General features: G+C 42.4%; 1 pseudogene; it reads left to right on the plus strand.

Moving 5' to 3' along the window:
- The first annotated feature begins 403 nt into the window (after positions 1-403).
- On the plus strand, positions 404-4,941 carry LOC100538506 (sterol carrier protein 2 pseudogene; annotated as a pseudogene).
- Positions 4,942-7,422: the final 2,481 nt, after the last annotated feature.

Consider the following 7,422-nt stretch of genomic DNA (forward strand, 5'->3'; position numbering starts at 1 on the left):
GTCTTTCTTGTAGTGAGAAGACCTTTTCTACCAGACGGGTTACTAGATCATAGGAGATCAGGTTGGTCAAGCAGGACCTACCCTTCGTGAACCCATGCTGGCTAGGCCTGATCTCCTGGTTGTCCCGCACACGCCACGTGATCTCCCTCAAGACAATCTGCTCCATAACCTTCCCTGGCACTGAGGTCAGGCTAACAGGCCTATAGTTCCCCAGATCCTCCCTACAACCCTTCTTGTAGATGGGAGACACGCTGGCAAGTCTCCAGTCTTCTGGGACCTCACGAGTCAACAAGGAGTGCTGATTGATAACGGCAAGCAGCTCAGCTATCACCTCTGCCAGTTCCTTCAGCACTCTTGGGTGAATCTCATCCGACCCCATGGACAAAGTGGTCCCACCACCATCATGCGACGTCAGGCGTTTGTGGTGGGCATCAGCATGACCAAGTTTGCAAAGCCCAGTGAGAACAGTGTTGATTATCCTGACCTAAAGAGGCTGGCCAGAAGGCTTTAGCTGATGCTGGGATTCTGTATTCAGCAGCAGAGCAGGCCTGTGTGGGTTATGTTTATGGTGACTCAACCTGTGGACAGTGGGCCATCTATCATGGTTTGGGTTTAACTGGCATTCCTATCATTAATGTTAACAACTGTGCCACTGGATCTACTGCTTCGTTCATGTCCAGACAGCTGGTAAAGGGAGGTTTGGCAGACTGTGTTCTGGCACTTGGCTTTGAGAGAATGGCAAAAGGATCCCTTGCTTCAGGTTTTTCAGACAGAACAAATCCAATGGACAAACATTTAGAAATCATGATAAATAAATATGGCTTAACAAGTGCTCCAGTAACACCACAGATGTTTGCAAATGCTGGCAAAGAACATATGGAGAAATACAGGACAAATCCAGAGTACCTTGCAAAAATTGCATGGAAGAATCACAGCCATTCAACCAACAACCCATATTTCCAGTTCCAAAAGGAATACACATTAGATGAAGTCCTGCAGTCCTGCAAAATTTTTTATTTCTTGACTGTCTTACAGTGTTGTCCAACATCAAATGGCGCTGCAGCTGCAATTTTGGCTTGTGAGGACTTTGTGAAAGTGTGGAAAAGAGCACATTTGAAGAGAACAGTTGTATGAAGATGGTTGGTTATGATATGACTAAAAAAGCTGCAGAAAAATGTTTTAAAAAAGCAGGCCTAAAACCTACTCAGGTCAATGTGATTGAACTCCATGACTGTTCCTCGGTTAATGAGTTCATTATCTACAAAGGTCTTGGACTCTGCCCAGAAGGAAAAGCATGACCTGATTGACAGAGGAGACAACACTCACAGAGGAAAATGGGTCATTAATCCTAGCGGTGGCTTGATTTCCAAAGGACATCCCCTTGGTGCTACAGGCCTGGCACAGTGCGCCAAACTCTGCTGGCAGCTGCATGGGCTGGCCAGGAGGCAGCAGGTAGATGGCATGCAGCAGGTGCTGCAGCACAACCTGGGCCTCAGCAGGGCTGTGGTGGTGACACTGTACGCCATGGACTTCCCCAGAGCTGCCAGTGATGGCCAAGTTACAGCTGTGCCTCTCAGTGCAGCTGTTGATGGATTTAAGTCACACTTGGTCTTCAAAGAGGTAGAAAAGAAGCTCCAAGAGGAAAGAGAGCAATTTGTCAAGAAAATTGGTGGGGTCTTTGCTTTCAGAATAAAATATGGTCCTGGTGGGAAGGAGGCAACTTGCATAGTAAATGTGAAGAATGGTAAAGGCTCAGTAGCAGTTAATGCAGATAAGAAAGCAGACTGTACAATTACAGTGGCTGACACTGATTTGTTAGCTCTGATGACTAGCAATATGAATCCTTAGACAGCCTTCTTTCAAGGCAAATTGAAGATTTCTGGGAACATGGGTATGGTGTATAATCAATAAATGTACAGATGTTATAATTATGAAGTACACCAGAGAGTTTGGCTAAACAGGCTATTATACCAAAAGAGAATAGATAGAGTACTTACCCATGTCCTGAGCTTGCTGTAAAACTCCAAAGGAGGAATCTCCAGAGAGATCCTTCCCCACTGGTAGTCAGCTCTTAAATGGGTCTAGGAGAGGTGGAGGCAAGCTCCACCCTTTCCAGCAGCACAGGTGAATTGCCTTCACCTATGCTTTCACGGCTGCCTCATTGCTTGCCTCAGGTGATCAATCAGAGGTTCAGGCCGTGATTCAGCAGTTTCTATACAGCATGGCAATGAAACTTCAGAACTTACAACTTCAGCCAGGAAAAGCTAAACTTTGAGCTTGATGAAGTAACAGTCTGTACTTCGTATACTTTACAACAAATTAGAATGATGTTGGATGTTGATAATATGATATGAACTGGGCTTATTTGTACCTCTCTCATCTAAATTCAGTGATTAGAGACCTTAACTTGCTTAATAAATTCCATCAGTTTGTAAATGGCAAAGATGTTTCGGCTAAGCTTGAGGGCAGTAACTCTTGCAAATGGTTTATGGTTTGTATTGTGAAAACAATTTTTTCTTTTAATCTAAGAAAAATTTTATAAAACTCAGACTTGATGGAGGCTGCGTATTGTTGTTCAGGTTAGTTGGTAAGAGAGTGATGAAGGTTGCAAATAGTTTGTTCTATCACTTAAATTTGCATTTTTTAAAGTTTGTAATAGGAGATCGTGCAAATGCTTTCAGATTTCTGTTCTAACAAATCCGCTGCTGCTTAGATTGAAATGGTCTTATAAAGGGGGATCTCTAACAATGTTTTTAAAATAGCCTTCAGGAATTTGCTATAAAATACTTTTCTTATTACTACTTTGGAGTTAAAGCTGTCCACAGGTAGGCAGCAACTAGAATGTTGCTTTGAGATTCACAGAATTTAATAATACTTAACCTTGAACAAAGGTAAGGTTTGTCAGGAGAGTAGAGAGGGAATATAACCAGTGTTTACCTGTTTTCTCCTGAGAAAATCTGGTGTGTTGGTCATTACAAATTTCTTATCTGTAAAAGCTTTAACTTCTATTTTGGGAACATGTATTCTGGTTGGAAGTTTAATAGAAAATGAAATATAACTATTATCCTTTTCCTTTTCTCTATCTTAATAAACAGTTTTATCTTAACTCAGATGTTGTACTTCATTGTTTTGTTTTTTTTTCAATTTGCTCCCTCATCCCACTGGGAAGGGGAGGAGAGAGTGAATGACTGTGTGGTGCTGAGACATCTGCTGGGTTAAACCACAACATTAGGTAAAAGAAATGTCAGGATATATTGACAGTCTTTCAGACTAGATGCTCTCCTTCATGAGTTGTTTCCTCAGAAGCTAAGGGGCCGAGGTACACAATTGTATCATTACACCCACTTTTATGAAAGGTACAAAAGAACGTTTCTTACAAAGTTAATAGCAGGAGGATGAAATAATCTCCTTTTTTTTTCCTTTTTTTTTCTTTTTTTTTAACAAGAGAATAGTTTCGTTGTTCTGCCTATACACTTTATTTGTTGAATTGACATCTGTAATAGTGAAATAGAAGAGGAAGGGGAAGCGGATGAGAGAAATAAATGAATTAAAACATTCAGGAGAAGCTTTCAAAAAACACTGTCTGATTATGAGTAAACTTGACATGATCTAAGCAAAAGCAAAACTCATCAAACACTGAAGGAGAATGCCCGCTCTAATCTGGTTGCAAATCTTAACCTCTTTCATTCATCACCTTTCCCACAGTGTAATTACAGTCTGCCTGTAGGGCCATTCCTCAAAGACCCAATCCTCCTTTGTGTACACTGACAAAATTCTACTTCTCTCAACAAAGGAAGGGGCTGTTGTCACCAAACCAACATGGACAGGCCAAAAATTTGGATATCTCAGCAGGGGTGGGCAGTCTTATTTCTATCTTCCACCTGGATTCCAGGGAGGTGTGAGCCACTGCCTCCTGCTTTGGCCAGAGAGGACCAGCACATGTTCAGTACAAGCATCCCAAGACATCGCTGCAGCTAGCATAGTCCTGCCACCTCCTCAGTGGGATAATCCACATGGACTGGGATGTCCAGGGGGCCAGTATAAGTATGACTCTGTGGTTCTGCTGCTGCTGCTGGGCACAGACCCTTGTGACAAAAATGAGGGAAGGGTAGAACTGCAATGGAAAAAAATACCCTACATGTTTCAGAGTGCTTCTGATGAAGGGTACAGTCCTGCTTTCCACACTCATGCCAAAGATCTTGCTGAACCAGCAGGACTGAGGAACTTGTCTAGCTAGCTAGGAGAATTTGGTGCTGTGCAAGGAAGCCCCCAAGTTTTTCTGGTATTGCTCAGCAATGTTTCTGCTTGTTAAATATTGTCTGGGTGTAACATGAGGGTTAAGTTAATTAGCACATACATTTCTGTGTGGACCAGCTGTCTGCTCTGTCCGTTGTCAGAAATGAAAAATCCTCTGGGAATCTCTGTAAGAAAACACACTTTGTCTTCTAGGAACAGAATGGTTTTCTTTTAATATCCCCTTCAACTCTAACTCATTTAGCTTATAAAACTTGACAGCAGATTCTGGCCACTGATGTATTGTTTTCTTATGTTAAGACTTTTTTTCTCTCCTTCCTCCTCTGATACCTTATACTCCCTGTTTAAATGTGAGACACAGCTGTCTCTGCCAGCAGGAGCTCACATTATAAAATCACAAAGATTTACACAACAGGTGTTCTACCAACCCACTGCACTAACATTTTCTCCATGCAAGGAAATAATATACTGGGCTGGGATAAAAAATAAATCAAATTAAAAGAAGAAGAAAACATTTGTTGGCTGGAGATTAGGCTTGGTGCAACTTCAGTTTAAGAGCTGACGCTTTCTCTTTCTGTTACAGGAAATCTAAATGGCTTGTTTGGAAGCATATGGGTGAAATTAGTCAAGCAGTCTACACATGAAGAAGTGACAACCTTGGGACAAGACTTAGTAGAAAGAGGATAACTGGGAAAATCTTCTTTTAAATTACATGCTTATCAGTTGTCATGGTCCACTTTATCAAATCATTCAGACACTTTCAAAACAACAGGCGGCCACAAATTAATGTGTTTCAAACTCTTGTAATATTTAGGACTCTAAGACCTCTCTAGTGTATGATGTGACAGAGATTCTTAAGCGTACTGACTTTTGCATCTGATAATTCCTTCCGAAGACTCCCTGACAGACCCACAGACTACATCTTAGAGCCGCTGCTCCAGCCCAATAAGCCCCATTGCTGATCAGAGTTCTTTGGATCCCCCAGAAGCCAAAAATACATACTAACAGTTTTCAATATATGTTGTGTATATATAGCATGTATATATAAAGAGGCAGTCTATGTAGAATTCTTTTATATCTAGACATGCGATACATAATATTATAGGACAAATGCCCCTGTTGCCCAGCAGTTGCAGAAAGAGGAACACTCTGAGTGATTTATTCAGTGCAGGGAATAAACATTCACAGTTGCATACAGTATGTATAAAAGAGACACACTGACACTTAGTACTCAAGATTTCGACTGTATGAGATTAACTCTCACTCAAGAGACCAGGGTTATGAGCTCAGGAAATGCTTGAGCACTTATCTGCATGCTTTATGCTGGCAATGTGTGGGAAGGTAGAAAATAGGGACAACAAGAAAAACAGCCATTTCACAGGAGAAATTTGGTGGGCATAAAACAGCACCAGAGCTATGGAAGAAGGATGCTGGGCTTCTCACTTGAAGCTGAATCTGAAGGTTCGGAAATCTTTACAAGCAAAATTTCCCTCCTGGGCACATCTCCCTATCTCCTGCCTCCCGCATGGCCAACACCAACTGCTAACTCAGAGCAGCCCACAGAGGAATTCCCTTGCTCCATTCATAGAAGGTCAGCCTTCCCTGGGAGCTGTGTAGTTTTAAAACAGATGGGATGTTTCACCCTGCCTTCTCTGAAGAGATTTATGACAAGAGATTTCAAGCAAAGGAAGACAAAAGCTAAAAAGGAAAGCTGGAAGTAATCATCATTCACCTGCACACAAGATGGTTGATCCAAAAGGGATCATAAAGGAAAAATAACACAGTACTGATTATGACTATGCACACAAGCATACCTAGTGCTATTAACATACTTAAAATGCAAAGTCTTCACACTGTCTCCAAATAAGAGGATTTACTATCAAACCATGTAAAGAAAAGCATGCCAACATGCTATCACAAAGGAAAAAATCAAAATGTAGAAGAATGTTGGAAATACAGTCCTTATGGGTATCCAGGAGAGAGCTAGAGCCTTGTGAAGAGAACAGCCACAATACAGCCTGGAAGAGCACTGTACAACTTCAAAATTATCTTATATTCCTTCCCCAGTTATTGCTGATGCATTCAATAATGCCGCCTTTCAGTAGGCACAGGAGGCCAAAGCTCCAGAGTTACTATGCATTTGAGCAAAGATATCCATGAGCTCCTGAGGGAGGAAAAAGAGAAGAGTTTCCAGCAAAACATTGCCTGTGAGGATTCAAAACCCTGCTGCAACATGTGCTTCACATTCAGGCTTTTCCTGAGAATTCTGGATAACCATTTTGAAGATACTGAAGATACGTGAGAAAGTTTTGAAGTCTTAAACTGAATGGAGGGATTATATTCATTAATACTATGCCACAGAGCTCTAAATCCCTGAGGATGAATGATACCTTCACACGAATGTGACAATTACTGTTGTGATTTGGAGGGATGCTGTTAATCGCAGTGAAGTCATCAGCATTGAAAGCATCCGACACAGGACATTATATTATCAAGACAACCATTGTCTTTCTGCAGTAACTGGAGATGGCTATGGATTACTCGCAGAGGAAACAATATGTCCTTCAAATGTGTGAAATGCTGAGAATTCATGCTGCTGGTTATTTTAAAAATAAGGAAGTGTCAATCACTGTGAGCGGGCAGCAGCGAAATCCGCTCTGCTGCTGGAACTGTGCTGGCCTTGCCCTCTGCTCTCACAGGAGATCACAGATGGGCATTTCATCCCGTGTTTCCTTCCTTCCACGCAGCTTCCTCTCCCTTCTGAAGCAGAGCAGTGTCCCTGCGCAGGACCTGAGAGGATCTGCAGGAGATGCTGCAGAAGAGACTTCTGCTTGGAACTGGGGCAGTGTGAAGACTGCACAGGCTTTCTGAAGCAGCCCCAGCAGCAGTGAGAGAACAGTGTCACATGTTGCTGCCTCTGCCATAGCTGCAAGCTCCTCAGCGTCCCCTGCAAAAAGCTCAGCATGTCTAGGTGAGCATGGAGATGTATGAAAGCTTCATTGGGAGCACTCGCAGAATTGGTTGTTTTCCCTGAAATCTTGCCATAAAGTGGGTCTCCTAAGTGGGAGGATGCAACCTCAGGATGGTAACAGCATTACCTTGGGTTGTGTATAGCCTCTCAGGCCCTTTAGTCTTACACTCTGTACCACAGAGATGGGCTTGTTGGAC

The sequence above is a fragment of the Meleagris gallopavo genome, chromosome 1, assembly GCF_905368555.1.
Source record: "Meleagris gallopavo chromosome 1, MGAL_WU_HG_1.1, whole genome shotgun sequence".
Classification (NCBI taxonomy): domain Eukaryota; kingdom Metazoa; phylum Chordata; class Aves; order Galliformes; family Phasianidae; genus Meleagris; species Meleagris gallopavo.